Genomic DNA, 15678 nt, shown 5'->3' with positions numbered 1-15678 from the left:
TAATCAAGTTGACAACTAGGAATAGTCATTGCAAAGGTTTCTTAAACCTATGACACAGGGTGAGGCTCTTATTAAAACAAGAAGTTTCAGGCTGGAGAGTTGGCTCAGGGGTTAAGAGCCAACTCTCTTTGGCTGCTCTTCCTGAGTTCAAGTCCCAGCAACCACATGGTGGCTCACAACCATCTGTAATAGGATCTGATGTCCTCCTCCGGTGTGTCTGATGACAGCTACAGTGTACTCATATAAATAAAATAAATCTTAAAAAAAACCAAGAAATTTCTTTTAAAATATATTCCCAAACATCTTTAAATTTATTTTTTTATTCTTCTCTTATACATTGCGTCTTCACTCCAGAAACTTTTAATAAGTTCCTTTTCTTTTTTCTCTAATTCTTCTCTCATAAATTACATGCCCACCATAGTTTCTCCTCCCTCCATTCCTCCTAGTTCTTCTTCCAACCTTCCCACTCTCCCCCAAATCCACTCCTCCTCCATTTCCCTTCATAAAAAAGAAAGAAAGAAAGAAAGGAAGAAAGAAAGAAAGAAAGAAAGAAGGAAAGAAAGAAACCAGGTTTCCTAGACATTTCCATTAAACATGACCTAACAAGTTAAAACCAGACTGGACAGAAACCCTTGCATCAAGGTCAATCCTGGCAACCCAGTAGGGACTCAAGGGCAGGAGAAGGAGTCAGAGACACATACACCCCACTGTTGGGAGTCCCACAAGAAACCAAGCTACACAACCATAAGGTACATATGTGGAGGGCCCAGCTCAGAGCCATATAGGGTCTAAGTTTGTTACTTATGAGCCCTGCTTAGTTGATTCTGTAGGTTGTGTCCTGGTGTCCTCTGGCTATCTGGTTCCTACAATTTTTCCTCTCCCTTTTCTGCAGGTTCCCCTGGTTCCACCTAGTGTTTGGCTGTGGGTCTTGATGTTTGATCTCATCAGCTCCTGGATGACCAGCCTCTCATGACTACTGGGCTAGGCACCTGTCTATGCGTATAGCAGACTACCATTAGGAATCATTTCACTGGCTTATTTATTCATGTGTTTGTTTGTTTGTTTGTTTGTCAGTTATGTTTCATTCTATCCTAGGTCTCTGGGCTGTCCTGCCTCTGGTTCCTGGCCACCTGGGCAGTGTCAGGCATGGGCTCCTTCTCATGGATCCTAACCATGTGTGCTTGGCTCCTAGCAGTGGAACTCCGACATCAACCCAGACACAAAACCATCGACCTACAATCTGCTCTGCCTGCAAGATGCGCTGGGATAATGGTGGCTAGCCTAACTCGATGTCTCAAACATTTTTTTGTGTGTAGGGAAAATATAATGCATTTTTTAAACCGGCATTTTGAATGTGTGCATGCTGGCTTCTTAGACTTCCTATCACTTCATTGGAGCAAAGGGCGTGACTCCTCCCCTATGAAGCATGGAGTCCAACATTCCTGCAATAAACCTTTAAAGGCAGCTTCTCTGTGTCACACTGTAAAGAAACTGCTGTTAACAGATCCACAGAATGGTTTCTAGATTATGGAAGTAAATCTCCTTAAATCTCAGGGGATGAAATGGCTTATGTATAAGTGAAAAGAAAATTGCTGCCTTTTTCTGATAAGTTCCAAAGAACACGAGCCTTTTGTTAGCATAAAGACCAGGGAAACAAGCTAAGCACAGCCAGCCTGGTGACAGGGAGCCCGCCCTGTGCAATTTTCTTTTTATATAACCACATTCTAAAAGCACCCTTGCAACGGATGAGTGAATTGCCAGGGCCCTGGACCATGATGACTTCTCACATTTACGTGGTAGTCATGAATAGTACGGATCACGTAGTGTTCTTAACCTTCTTTTAGGGCACTGAACACATGTACAGAACTCGATTAAGTTGGTCTGCAGAACATTTCTTCCTTAGCAGCATTCGGTGGAGTGGGTAAGCAATGGCTGGTGCTTGGGAACTTTATAGTCCCGAGGGCTAGCAGTGGTATAGGTACCGGGCTCCTCCATTGCCCACAACTGTTTTGGGGCATCGCACAACAGGGTCTGATTGGAATTCCGGAGGGCATTCACGCTTACTTCATGACGAAGGGGAGTTAGCATCTCCATCCCTCCCACCACTGTTGATAATTTTTCTTTATCATCATCATCATCATCATCATCATCACCACCACCACCACCACCATTATCACCACCACCACCACCACCACCACCACCATCATCTTCTTCTTCTTCATCATCATCATCTAATTAACCCCTGGCATTCAGGTGAAGCTGAAGTTCTACGGAATACTGATGGTGACTGTTTGAACCCAGCAGGGTACTTAGTTTTTTGGGACAGAAATCAAAATTTGGGAGCAGAGAGTCCTGAATTTCCTAGCGTGTTTGGGGAGTTTGCTGTCAGGGATCCTGGTCCTCAGGCCGCTATGCTATGGATGCTGGTGGCACTGCCTTCCTGAGAAGGCAGATGCTTCAGCCAAGGTTGCTCCTCCTTTAGGGTCTCTTTCCACACCAGCATGTCCAGTCTGAAAGTTGCTGACCTGGAGACTGGTTAGAAGGCCCTGGGTATCTAGCTTTATACAGAAGGGCGTTCTTTAAATGCACGAAAGATGTTTGAATAATCAGCAACTAAAGTGTGATAAATGACCACTAGCTACATCGGGTTTCGTGTCTTGAAGTGTGTCAGTGAGTACAAAGGGCTACTTTACAGTTTCATGTAGTTGAACAGAAACTTCTGAGCATGTGTTGTGTTTGTGGTTAGGGCCCAGCCCTGGGTATCTGAAGTGTCACATTAGTCTTCTATGAAGTCTTTGTGTCTGTTACTGTCATTTCTGTTAACCTATTTCTAGTCTGTCTGTCTTCTATTCTGGGTTAAGTTCAAGGTTCAATTTAGCTGGAATGATAAAAAGTATTAGTTTTTATAATAAATAGGAGCCAGAGGAAAGTTCTGGAAGGAGTTTGGGTTCAGGTTTCTTTCTTCTGCTTTTTATTAGTAAATAATGATTGCTGGCTGCTTCCCATTAGTTGACAGCCCTTTATGATTCTCACGCCAATCTTTATGGAAAACTACTGCGTTGAGATTAGGCTGTGCCCTGTCTCAAGTTACTCCATATGATATAAAACATATTTTTTTTCTAACTGTGCTTTGTCCCATAGACTCCATTTTAGAAGCAGTTACTGAATTCATTTTGGGGGACAGAGGATGATTCTGCACCTGGGTGGACATGTGACCATCACGGCATATCTAAGTATCATCTACTTGACACAGACTGACAAATGATTTATTCCTGGAAGTAGAAAGGATGCTCCCTTATAAATATATCATCAGAGTTAATGGAAAACATGGGGCCACAAGGGCATATTAAAATTTTATTAGGAAAACCAGGCCAAGAACGTATGAGACATATCAGATCGAGTAAAGGGTGAAACTCCTTCGTCCCCACCTCAGAAAGAGCTAGCCCATAGGCATCCAACACTGTGATGGTAGCGGCTCCTACTGTCCTACTGGTGTCTACCCACAAAGCAACCTCCTACCTGACCACTAGTGGTCAAGGGACTGGAAGAGAACGGATTGTTCTAGGGGCTTCGTTCAGTTCAGTCTCAATTATTGATATGGCTTACTTGAATAACCCTACATCCTGAATCTATGACCCAGCAGCAGTCATAGCAGCAGGTGGCAGCTGTCAGGGACAGCAGTCACAGGAGCTCACAGCAGTCACAGGAGATCACAGCAGGCACAGCAGCCATCCACAAAAGTAAGCCACAGCAGCCATCCACAGCAGCCACAGCAACTTCTGCAGCTCGAGTTACCTCCTCTCTACAGACTCAATGGCACTCCTGTTAGTTCCCAAGATCATGTATTTCAGAATTATTTGCCTCTTGAAACCTTTGTGCCCATTTTCTATCATACATATGTGTGCATGTATGTGTGTGTGTGTGTGTGTGACATTATATGGCATTATAATATATATATGCCAATACGTGTATATAATAAATTACTATGTGACAAGTAGTGAGAGTTTAATATTGTTAGTCCATTCCCTTAACCACTAGGCCACCTTGTCCCACAAGGGAGTTAATATTAGTAATTAAGATTAGAATAAAAAGACCTGTGCCCTTGTTCCTGATAGCTTTTCTTATGGACAAAGTCTGTGCTTTCATTTATTAAAAGATGTTAGACTCAAGCATCAGGCACAGTTACACTAATTGCACTGGAGAGCATAAGCTAGCCCCTGACCAATGGCTGCAGTGGCATCTGCTTGTGCTGCAGCAAAGTGATGCAGACAACATCAGAGAAAGGAAAGGCATCAGCACATCTTGGGAGCTGGTCAGAAATGCAAGTCTTCCATAACCAGTCAGACCGAAGGCAGACTGTAGGCAGCCAAAGGCGCAGATGGATGGGCTGGCTTCACTGAACCCAAAGCAGTGGTTCTCAGACTCCACATTTCTTGGAATTAATCCTGGGCTCTTTGGGAAAACCCTAATTCCCAAGTGCACCCCACATAAATTAAGTTACAATGTCTGGAACTCTAATCTCAGAACAACAATAAAAACCAAGCAAGGCCCATGATGATCCCAACGTGTAAACAAAACACTATTTCTCAAGCCTGTAAGCACCCTAATCACAGGGCTTCTGCTGCAATGTAAATTCCTCTGGACTGGTGGAGCCTGAATCTTCTTGCTCCCAGGTGGTGGTCAGTTTCCACTGTGTCTTCCTCACCACCTATATCCAGGCACTTGTAATGCCAAGTAAATGATTATCCAATAATAGAATTACTAAATATTTTGGATATATAGTCTTCAGAGATGTTTAGTTTGCAAATACTTCAAAGGGATATTTTGTTTTCTCCTCTCAGGCTTGAAGAAAATAAAAGACAAAGGGGAAAAAAACACTTCAAACAAAATGTCTTTTGTTTTCTCAGAATTCTCTGCAAGAAAACAGACTCACTAAGAGATAACAGCTTGTGTTGTTTTCCTGTTCCCTGGACACAGTTTCTTCAAATTACATTACTAGGCTCCCTGGGTACAACGTTCAAGAATCGTTCCCAGAGCGTATGAAGTTCCTGTGAAGTCGTCAATTCATTACGACCGAGGTACACAGAGCAACGGCTTGATAAACACAGGATCCTTCAAGCTCTTTATTAAGGTTCACGCCACTAATGCATTGTTTTCTGGAACATAGGAAATACATCCCAGATTTGTTTGAGAGATGCCACGGAGGATAAAAGCTGTAAAATTTCTCAGCCTCTCATCAAAGCTTAGAGCGTTTGACTTAATTAAAAACACTTCTTCAAAATACAGTCCATTACAGAACCTCTCAGATCTCCGTGATACGTTAGCCCTGGGACATTCTAGAATGTCTGTGGAAACCGGAGAATTTGTCACACTCTAGCTCTACCTCATTCTTCTTTCTTCACCCACCCTCACCAAATCATTTTGTATTTCTTTTTTTTTTTTCTTTTTAGTCTTTTAAGGTTCTTTCTGGAAAACTTCTGCTTTAAGAAAGAAGCGTGTGAGCCACACAAATTTACAAGAGATTCAAACTAGATACCTGAACAATACTCTGCCCACTGTTCAAGTTCAGTTAGCACTCTCGAGCCCTCCCCTTCTCCCCAGCAATCTTTCTTCCATCCCGCAAGCATTTGCCAAACTCCACTTCTTTTTGTTTCTTCAAATGTTGCCATTTGCTGTTTTGTCTGTTGTAGACCCCCGAGCTTTGAGCTAAGGGTACCATGAGGCAAAGTGCCCCATTTTCTGAAATATCTTTTTCCTTTTGGTGCCCATCTCCTTGTGCACTTTTAGTGAGTACAGCGCAATTGGGGGAAGTGGCTCTCCGTCTTTTCCTGTGAGCTATTTTTGGCTTCGTAAGTAGATCAAAGACTTGCTGAGGATTTTACACTGACAATATTTACCAAGGAAAAGCATACCTGAAAGGCGAAGGAAGCTCTAGAAAGGCCGGGAGGATCCTGTCCTAAATTTTGGGTCATGAAAGGAATCCCAGAGGACAGGACGTTTAGGCTAAGTGGGATGGGGGGGAGGGGGGAGGCAGGAGAAGAGGAGAAGGAAAAATGTTGGCTGTTTGCTGAGAGAAGCTAAGATGGGGCTTCATTTGTACTTTCCAATCACCAAAGTACAGGAGATAGTACAAATACACTTTAAAGCATCAGATCAGTGTTATACACACACGATTCGATGTATTTATCCTGTCTCGCCAGCCACTGTAAGTAGCAGACAGAGTGCTTGAAGGGATGAGTGAGTCTGGAGTAGTGGCCAGAAAGGAGAAGCTCTCACTGCCGGCGGGAAGGACAGGCCACACAAAAGTCCTCAAAGGTCCAGTGCCCGGAGCAGGTACCATGGGTCCCTCGTCGAGAGTGAAATGGCACGGATTTGTTCACTGGAGCCTCATGGTGGCTCAACAGAACATAAGCAAGGTCTCCCGCAGGTCGCTTCACCACCACCCATGCATCAGGACACAATGTGATTTGTCACACCCAGGCGTCAGTTTTCTCAGTCACCAAGTGTGTTTTGTCTACTTACTATTTCTTATTAATAATCACAGCACTGGCATTATCAGTTAGACAGACCATAAAGTCACAGAGCAGACGGCAAAATATCTACTGAAATAACTGTCAATGATCTGACTGATCCAAGGCAACATCATGCATTTAGGCCTCAGAAATACCACCATGACTCTTTCGTCTACTGTCTTAAAGTTCCTGTTATGTTCTAAGCACTGAGGAATATGTTTTACAAACTGGAAGACATATAGTTTTTTTAAAGATGTTTTATTTAGTTTATGTATATGAGTGCTCTATCACCTGCTTGTCAGAAGAGGGATCCCATTACAGATGGCTGTGAGCCACCATGTGGTTGCTGGGATTTGAACTCAGGACCTCTAGAAAGCAGTCAGTGGTCTTAACCGCTGAGCCATCTCTCTAGCCCCTGACATAAAGGTTTTATTGTGCATCTAGCATCCCCGTTTCTCTTCTAAAAATTATCTTTTTGGTTTCTTTTTTTTTTGTTTTTGTTTTTGTTTTTTTTTTTTGGAGACTCATTCCAACTGCATACCATCCAACTCACACTATGAATATCACTAACCCCACACACTCTAGGGACTTTGATGAAATGTTTATTATGGGAGGACACAAGATTCGTACCAGGACTACATGATGGATAAGAGCTGTGCTCATCACCCAAGGTGACTGAGCCACGCTAGGGCTGACTTTTTGCTGGTGTTATTAGACAAGAACTTCTTTTGCTAGCGACTGTGAAAAGCAGCCTGGTTCCAGGTTGAGGTAAGGCTAGAAATCCCCGTGACCCTGAAGGGACAGTAGGCGTTTTGCCTGACGCCCAGGCACCAGGACCCTGTTACTAGCCGCAGATCCCTGAGTACAGCTGTGTAAATCTAGCTCGAGCCGGGTCAGTCCGCTCCCATGAAAAGAGGACTGAGTTAAAGAGGCCAGTTCACAGGAATGCAGAGCCCGTGGTCTAGAATGGTCATTAAAAGGCTCATTTGTTGAAGATTTTGCCCCCAGGTTGGGGTACTGTTGGAACCCTTAAGAGAAGGAACATTGTACGAGGACATCAGGTCACTGGGAGCATGCCCGTCGCCATGATAGTGGAGCCCCAGCTCTTTCCCTTCTCATTCCTCCCTCCTTCTGCTTACTGGCCACCATAGGTGAGGCATCTTCCTCTGCCATGAACTTCTGTGGTGATGTACTTCCTTGCCACAGGGCCAAAGTGATAGGACCAGCAGCCACGGAATGAAACTCGGCCAAGATTAATGTTTTCTCATGTAAGATGTTTTATCTTAGGGATTTTTTTCCCCGGTGGTGGAGAGCCGTCAATCACACGTCCTTAAAATCGGAAGCTGGCTGTTCGAAAAGGAAGTACCAGAACCGAGGGCTTCAGTTCTGGTTCTGGTACCCACGAGATTTCCGTTGTTCCCTGCTGGACCAGCCCGACCTGGGCTTTGCTATTGGCTTCACCAATGGGCACAGGCACCCTGAAACAGTTCCTGTTCTTAACTGTCAGAATCTTTAAGGGTGCACTCAAGAGAAAGAAATGAGTGAGCCTGAGATAAAATCCCTTTCCACCTGACCCTAAGGTTCAACGGTTCCGTTTGGAAATAGTTCGCACTGGGAATGCGTTTAGGGTTGTAGTTGAATGAGAGTGGGTAGCATTTACCTTCTGTGGATAAGTCCTACCACATGGCGTAAATATCAGCTGGTGGCATGAAGAGACTACTTACAGATGCCTTGTATTCTTGGGAGGATGCTGCTAGCACTTAGAGCAGTGATTCTCAACCTGTGGGTCGCGACCTCTTGGAGGGCACAGGGGTCTCCTAAGACCACTAGAAGACAGATACTGTATGAAAGGGTCTAAGCAGCAGAAAGGCAGATGGTAAAAAGTGTGAGACACTCCCTTGACTCGCCCTAACCAAGGGAGCTTCTCTGTCTCATGTGAAATTTTAAGTAAATGGCTCCCATTCCTAGATGTTCTGCTGGGGCCTAGGAAGCGTTTTTTGTTTTTTTTTTTTTTTTTGTTTTTTTGTTTTTTTGTTTTTTTTGAGATGGTTGACACACTGTCCTCTTCAAAGAGTTCCTGTCTTCTCCTCCTTCAGGAGGGTTTTTCAAAGAGAACGGTGTGTTACCTTTAGTGATTAGTTGATTACACACAGGGCCCACGGTCACCTGATATTTACTTGCTGGTAAAAAAAAAAAAAAAAAAGCTTAGGGCTGGGAAGTTGGCTCAGCGGTTAAGAGCACTGACTGCTCTTCCAGAGGTTCTGAGTTCAATTCCCAGCAACCACATGGTGGCTCACAACCACCTGTGATGAGATCTGATGCCCTCTTCCGGTGTGCCTGAAAACAGCGACAGTGTACTCATATATAATAAATAAATAAATCTTAAAAAAAACCCAAACTTGTTCCAGTGTAGGATTTAAAAAATAGCTTATACTAAGAGTCAGGAAATCCCCATCTCAGCGGGTTTTAAATAGTAGCATGGACTTGTTTGAATTCACACTCCTTTATAAGGGGGAAGCTTATGGAATAAGTTCTTCCAGTAACTTACTTCGCTTAAGCGAGCAAAACAACCTCAACACAGCAGACACATTTAACTACGCTTACTCTCGGTTGGGGGATAAGAGTAAAGCAGGGTCTTTATCAGAACAGAAAGCAGGGCTCTGTAAGTCCCTGTGCATTTGGCCTGGATCAGGACCCATAGTGTCCTGAGAGAGATAGATAGATGAGAGAGAAAGAGAGAGAAAGAGAGAGAGAGAGAGAGAGAGAGAGAGAGAGAGAGAGAGGCCTTAGGTTTATGGCATCCGCACCAGTGTGTTCTAGAGCAGAGCTCCTCAACCTTCCTAACGCCGTGACCGTTTAATACAGCTAGCTCCCCTGTTGTGGTGACCCCCCAACCATAAAATTATCCCAGTGCTACTTCCTTAACTGTAGCTTTGCTACCTTTATGAATTGTAATGTAAATATCCGTGTTTTCCGATGGCCTCAGGCAACCCCTGTGAAAGGGTTGGTTGATCTCGTGACCCCTAGGTTGAGAACTGCTTCTCTCACCTGAAGTTGGGAAGACAAGAGAACTAATTATGTATGCTAATGATAATTTCCCTGCCCTTTCTCCTAAGTTTCACTAGACTTCTTGGGGATTCTATGGTTTTTGAAATTATTATAGTAAGTGCATTAAGAAGTATTTTAAAGCTCTGCTTCATTGTGGGACCTCCGGCACCTCATTTAAAATCAGTTAGAAAAATAACTTTGTAGCTGTCAGTGCAGTGTTGAGTTCTTGGTCTTTAAATGCCTGGTAGGTTCTACACTTTTGATACTCAGGTATGCTAATAAGGGACAGCTCAGACCAACTCCTATCATTGGTCCTTCTCTTTTTGAAAACTGTTCCTTCGCCTTTAAGGTTTCGACTCTCCTTGCTTCTTCCTCTGCTTGGTTTGTCCATTCGTTTGTTGTTGTTTGTTTATTTCGAATAACCCAGTCTGCCCCCCACCCCCAAATTTCTCATAGCACAGGCTGCTGGTCTTGCATGCCAAGCCTCTCGTTTCGGCGTCATGACTGCTGGGATGGCCGATGTGCTCCACCATGGCTCGATCTCCATCCTCAGAAGAGAGTCTCTTCTCCACTGTTCATGCCTTACTGTTCTGTCTGTAGCTCTGGTCTCAAAATCACTCTGTTTGTGGCCGGTCCGATATAAACCCTTGGATCTCCTTATTTTCATGTGCTGTGATTTCCTATACAGTATTGATATCACAAGAAACCTAAGCTATCCATTCCACTTTCAATCTCACCTGCACGGCTAGAGCGGCTTTTCAAAATGCAAACCAGGCTGTGTTCTTGTCTTCTTGAGGTTGCTTCTAGGAGGTTCCATTTCATAGTCATACCACTTAAGTGCTTGGATAGCGTGTATAAGATCGTACACACCTGGCTAATGATGACCTCTGTGTCAGCTACAATCACACCAATACATGTTACAGTATGTTACAAACAACCACAGACAGAAGGACTTACTTAGGAAAAATAGACTGCTCTCTTGCCTAGGCTAGTCTGCAAAGTGGTCGTGTTTGACCTGAACTAGAATTATTCTTGTGTTTAGGAGCTTTGGGGCTTCACATAGTCTAGGAAGAACTTAGTTGAAATCACAGAGACACTCTTTTTTTCTGGCTGTCCAGCAGACTAACATACATGGTAACGGGAGTGGCAGAGATAAAAGTGAACACATGCGGGGTTGGGGATTTAGCTCAGCGGTAGAGCGCTTGCCTAGGAAGCGCAAGGCCCTGGGTTCGGTCCCCAGCTCCGAAAAAAAAGAACCAAAAAAAAAAAAAAAAAAGTGAACAGATGCAAAATCTTACGAGGTTTCTTGCTGCCTAAGTGTAGAATCAACACACTGTTAAGTCTACTGAATTGTACCAAACTGCGCTACAAGCTGTCTCTCTGGTTCAGGGGAAACGCAAAATTACATGACAATGGGTTTGAACGCAGAGGAGAGAGGATCCGGAGTCTTTGTGTACTCTCTGTCATAGATTTGAAGAAAGATTTCAGCATTCAAAAGAAACCTCGGCAGGGGGGCGGGGGGAGCTGGAGAGATGGCTTATTGGTTAAGAGCACTGACTGCTCTTCCAGGGGTCCTGAGTTAAAATCCCAGAAACTACATGGTGGCTCACAACCGTCTGTAATGAGATCTGATGCCTTCTTCTGGTGTGTCTGAAGACAGCTATAGTCTATGGCCATATCACCCTGAATGCGCCCGATCTTGTTTTGTCTGAAGACAGCTATAGTGTACTTATATATAATGAATACATCTTTTTTAAAAAAGAAAGAAACCTCAGGCATTATGGACTAAAATACTGTCCATATAGGTTTGCAATTTCACTAGAGATGGTGCAAAGAGAAGATCAAGAGGACCTAACATCCCAACCTCCTTATAGATAAAATAATGTGATGTGGGGTGGGTGGGTGGCTGGGGCATGGAGACCAAGTGGCTATGGAGAAAGAAAAGCTACAAAAAAAAGGTAGGTATATATATATATATATATATATATATATATACATACATACATATATATATATATATACACATACATATATATATATATATATATATATATATATATATATATATTTTGGAGCTGGGGACCGAACCCAGGACCTTGCGCTTGCTAGGTAAGCACTCTACCACTGAGCCAAATCCCCAACCCCCCAAAAATGGTATATTAGAAATTATAAATATAGCAGGATGAGAAAGTCTGTGGGGAACTTAGAAGATACAGTCAAGGCTCTTTCCCCCTCATGAAAGCACAGATAACAAACTAGGTAATAGTCAATTCCGAACATCCTATATCTGATTAATAAGGATCCAGAATAAATGATGGAAATTGTCAAGTAGGAGAAAATACAGACTCCACAGAGATTACCCAAAGTGAGAGCTGATTCAGGGGCGAGAGGGTGGAATTGGTACATCCATTCCTGTCTGTTCTCTGGCTTTATGGAGTCACTGGAGGGGGAGGGGTGGTTGGGGGGAGCTGACAGACAGACTGACGGAGGGGAGGGGACTGACACAGACAAAAGCTCAGGATCACTCTGAGCAGACGGTGGTTTCACATGGTTTGTTTAGAAAGCGTGGAGGTTGAGCATGAGAAGAGGAGTAAAGATGGGGAGAGCTCAGGCACCCTCTTAGTTTAATAGCGGTGTTTAATTCAAACTTATTTTCAAAGCGGACAAAGGTGATATATTTGGTAACACCGGGAAGTGGACACAATGTAGCTGCTAAATGAGGCCCTTAAATGTTGACACGGCAGGAGTTCAATGTGACATGTTTAGTAGGAAGTAAGAGAGGAGAGGAAGCGAAAACAGACCAAAGTAAACAGTAGCTCCAGATAAATGAAACACAGCATATCCTCTGCAATCACCCCCCCCCCGTCCTGCCCCTCCCCCATCCCCTTCATCCTGCCCCTCCCCCTCCCCGCCCGTGAGAACAAGACAGCCAGCTCCCACAAATCCTCTCACATTTCTATTGTTACTGTTGTGCTTTAGCACCTTCTGACGTCTTTTATTCCTGTTTGTTGGCCAAATGCTAGATAAATGTTTCAAGTTCCCATTGTCTGATCTCTTCAGGGTGGAGGGCGACTGTTAGGACTTACTTGAGACAATGTCGCGTTGAGTTTCAAATTCGATTGTGTTTAAGGCTTTAGAAGTTAGCCCTTGATTGAGATGCTCAAGTCCTCACTGTCTCTCTGCTTCCCATTCGAAATCGAATACCTCAACAGTGCTAAGGTGCCCAGTGGTAAAGGGAGGTAACAGTGAACTCTGGGGGACACTGGATGTGCTGTCACCTAATATGAAATCTTGTTTAAGGAGAAGTTTAAACAAGTGTCCTCTGTTTCCTCTCCTTAAAGAAAAGAGATGAAAAAACAATTTTGAAATTTAAGTAGAAGTTTAAGTTGTGAAACTCTGGGATTGTAGTGTAAAGGGGAGAATGCAGCTTGCGTTTGACTTATTGGAACTTAGGCCACTTGGCTTTGTGTGTCACGGTGAGGTGAACAGCAGAAACCTGCACACAAGACTGACTTGGGTGTACATCGTAGTATCCAATCGTATAGGAGCATTGGCTCTATCTCACAGGGCTTTTGTAAATAACATAGAAGACCCCTGCCAGCCTAGAATGCAACAAGGGCCCAATGAGTGCGAGCCCATCACCATAAGAAAGTGGGTACAGATACGAGACAATGCAGCTACTGTCCGAGAGAGTCCATGGGTCTCCTGCTCTCACAGCTCAGCCTACAGTATATGGAAGGCGTGCTTAAGATTTATCCCCTCCACAATTTTTGATATTCTGAAAATCAGTTATGAATGCAGACTCTGAATCCTTTCCGTTTTCATGGGGTAAACAGTTTTATTTTCTACTACAGATGTTTCAAAATCTCCATGTGGCAATCCCATTCATCTCTGTAAAGCACTTCTATCTCTGGAGTTAGCGCCTGCCGTAGAGATCTTGAATTGTGTTCATTTCCTCAAGTATTTACAACGTAAATCGAATGTAATTGAGTAAGATTGGAAGATGTGTGTTTGAAGACTCCTGAAGTACACAACATGAAAGGCCTGGGACTCTCTGACAGAGAAGGGACCCTTGCTCATCCTTAAATTCCCCGAACCAATTGAACAGAGACTCCTTTTGTTAGGTGGTGTGTGCTTAATATGGCATAGCTGCACTTTGGGTTAAGACCACACGCTAGTTTTAAAAATTATTTTTCTCTTGAATTTTTATCGAGACAGAGTGTCACTGTGTAGCCTGGCTGGCTTGGAACTCACTATGTAGACCAAGTGGGCCTCAAACTCAGCCTCCCAAGTACCGTGAGATGCTGGCCACTACCCCCAGCTCAAACAACTATTTTCTAAATGTAATAGTTCGCTGAAAAAAAGTCGAAGTCTTTGAGAATTGAAAGGTTAGGCTCATGGGATTGGGGGGGGGTTAGAAGATTCTGGAAGGGAGACAGGAGGACAGTGAGCTCTGTGTGAAAGGAGTAAAGGAGGGGAAGCCACGTGACTTCCCAAGTCTTCCCAAGTCGATTCCTGCAGTCACTGGCCTGTGTTTACCTTTAAATCAGTTCGCCTATTTGGTCTTCAGTTTTATTCTGTGTCAAATGGGGTTGGGAAGTCAAGATGTCCTTCCAGGGTGTTATCCAGGTTGACTAAGTGTAGTCTCGGGTTATTTTCTTTTGAGAAATAATGGATAGCACTTTTGTACTTTGGTGGAAGTTCTTTGATGTGTAAGTTAGTCTCACCTTTATAAAGCATTTTAAAAAATTTTTTGAAGACTCTTTCGTCGTTGGAACGGTATTGTTGGCTATGCTTTAAAACGTTTGTCTAGCTCCATTTGTTCAGATAAAAACTAAACCAAGAATGTTCTGAAAGCAATGGCAGTTATTTTAGGTGGACGGAACAACCTCTGATTTCGCTGCTACATTTTTTATGTTCACTGGGCAAACAAATCAAACGAGTCTTTAAACAGCAGAGGAATTAGGAGATACCTCGTGTTCAGTGGCTCGCTGGACTCACTCCGTAAGCCCACAATTGTATTCCACTAATGCGTCCTGTTGGGTCAGGTTAGCACGGTCCCGCGGAGGGATTGTCACGTCTGCACACGGCTTCGTGTCAGGTGGTCGACCTCATTGTGAACCGAGCTGCGGTGGATTCCTGAGCTTTATGGACTCAATGGCCATGAAGCCAATTGGTTGACAGAGGCGGAGAATCCAAAGAGATTTCTGGAAGGCATTACCAGCCCTGAATAAAAGGTATGCACGCAACTGGCTTGTTTGAGTCGTAAGTGATCACGAGTCATTGTTTATAAACTCGCTCACATTTGTGTCACTGAAGGGAAGCATTTTCGGTAAAACCCATAATTATTCTGGAAGATACTCATTGTTGTAAAGATAATGCTTTGAACACAAAGCATGCCGGTGCTGTCTGTAGTCAAGCTTTATGCTGATACTACAATAATTATTTTTGTACGGGACAGCTTGCTTTTGCCCTTTCCCTGTAATTTCTGGGGGCGGGGAGGTAATAAAAACCACTTCCTGTAAAGCAAAATTCCCTTCCCCCTGAAGACAGCTTGGCTATGCACAGTGTGAGGTTCAGTTTTCAGAGCAATAAGAACTTCGAGTGACTTGGATGAGGACATTATCACATTTACTTTTAACGATCCTTAAGAGTGCAGAATATATTTGAATTCAGAATTCCGTAGTGAGTCTCATTTAGTGTTCATTCTTTGATGCTGCAGTCGCCAAAGCCTTCTGACTTCCTTCAGCTCTCACAGTCTTCTTCTAGACATTAATTAATATGCATTTACCGTTTTCAGATACGCACTGGTCCACATGACTCGAATTAAGCACGTCTGGGTCTATGTGCCCCAGAGTCGTCATATGACAGAGCTACCGGCACACTCGTGTTCACAGCCGCAGTAGCCACAGGGGCTGAGGTGTGGGATCCACCCAGGTGTCCATCAAGCAGACAAATGAAGTAACTGTGGTGTCCCTATGTCACAGACTCATTCAAGCATAAGCAAGATTGAAGCGGCGCCATTTGCAGAAAGGTAGGTGGGACCTGGGAACCTCATGGCAGTGAAATAAGTCATTTCTATAGAAATAAACATCGAGTGCTTTATCTCCTGTGTGAA

The sequence above is a fragment of the Rattus norvegicus genome, chromosome 13, assembly GCF_036323735.1.
Source record: "Rattus norvegicus strain BN/NHsdMcwi chromosome 13, GRCr8, whole genome shotgun sequence".
Taxonomy (NCBI): Eukaryota; Metazoa; Chordata; class Mammalia; order Rodentia; family Muridae; genus Rattus; species Rattus norvegicus.
The sequence above is the reverse complement of the archived record's forward strand: the minus strand, read 5'-3'. Positions refer to the sequence as shown.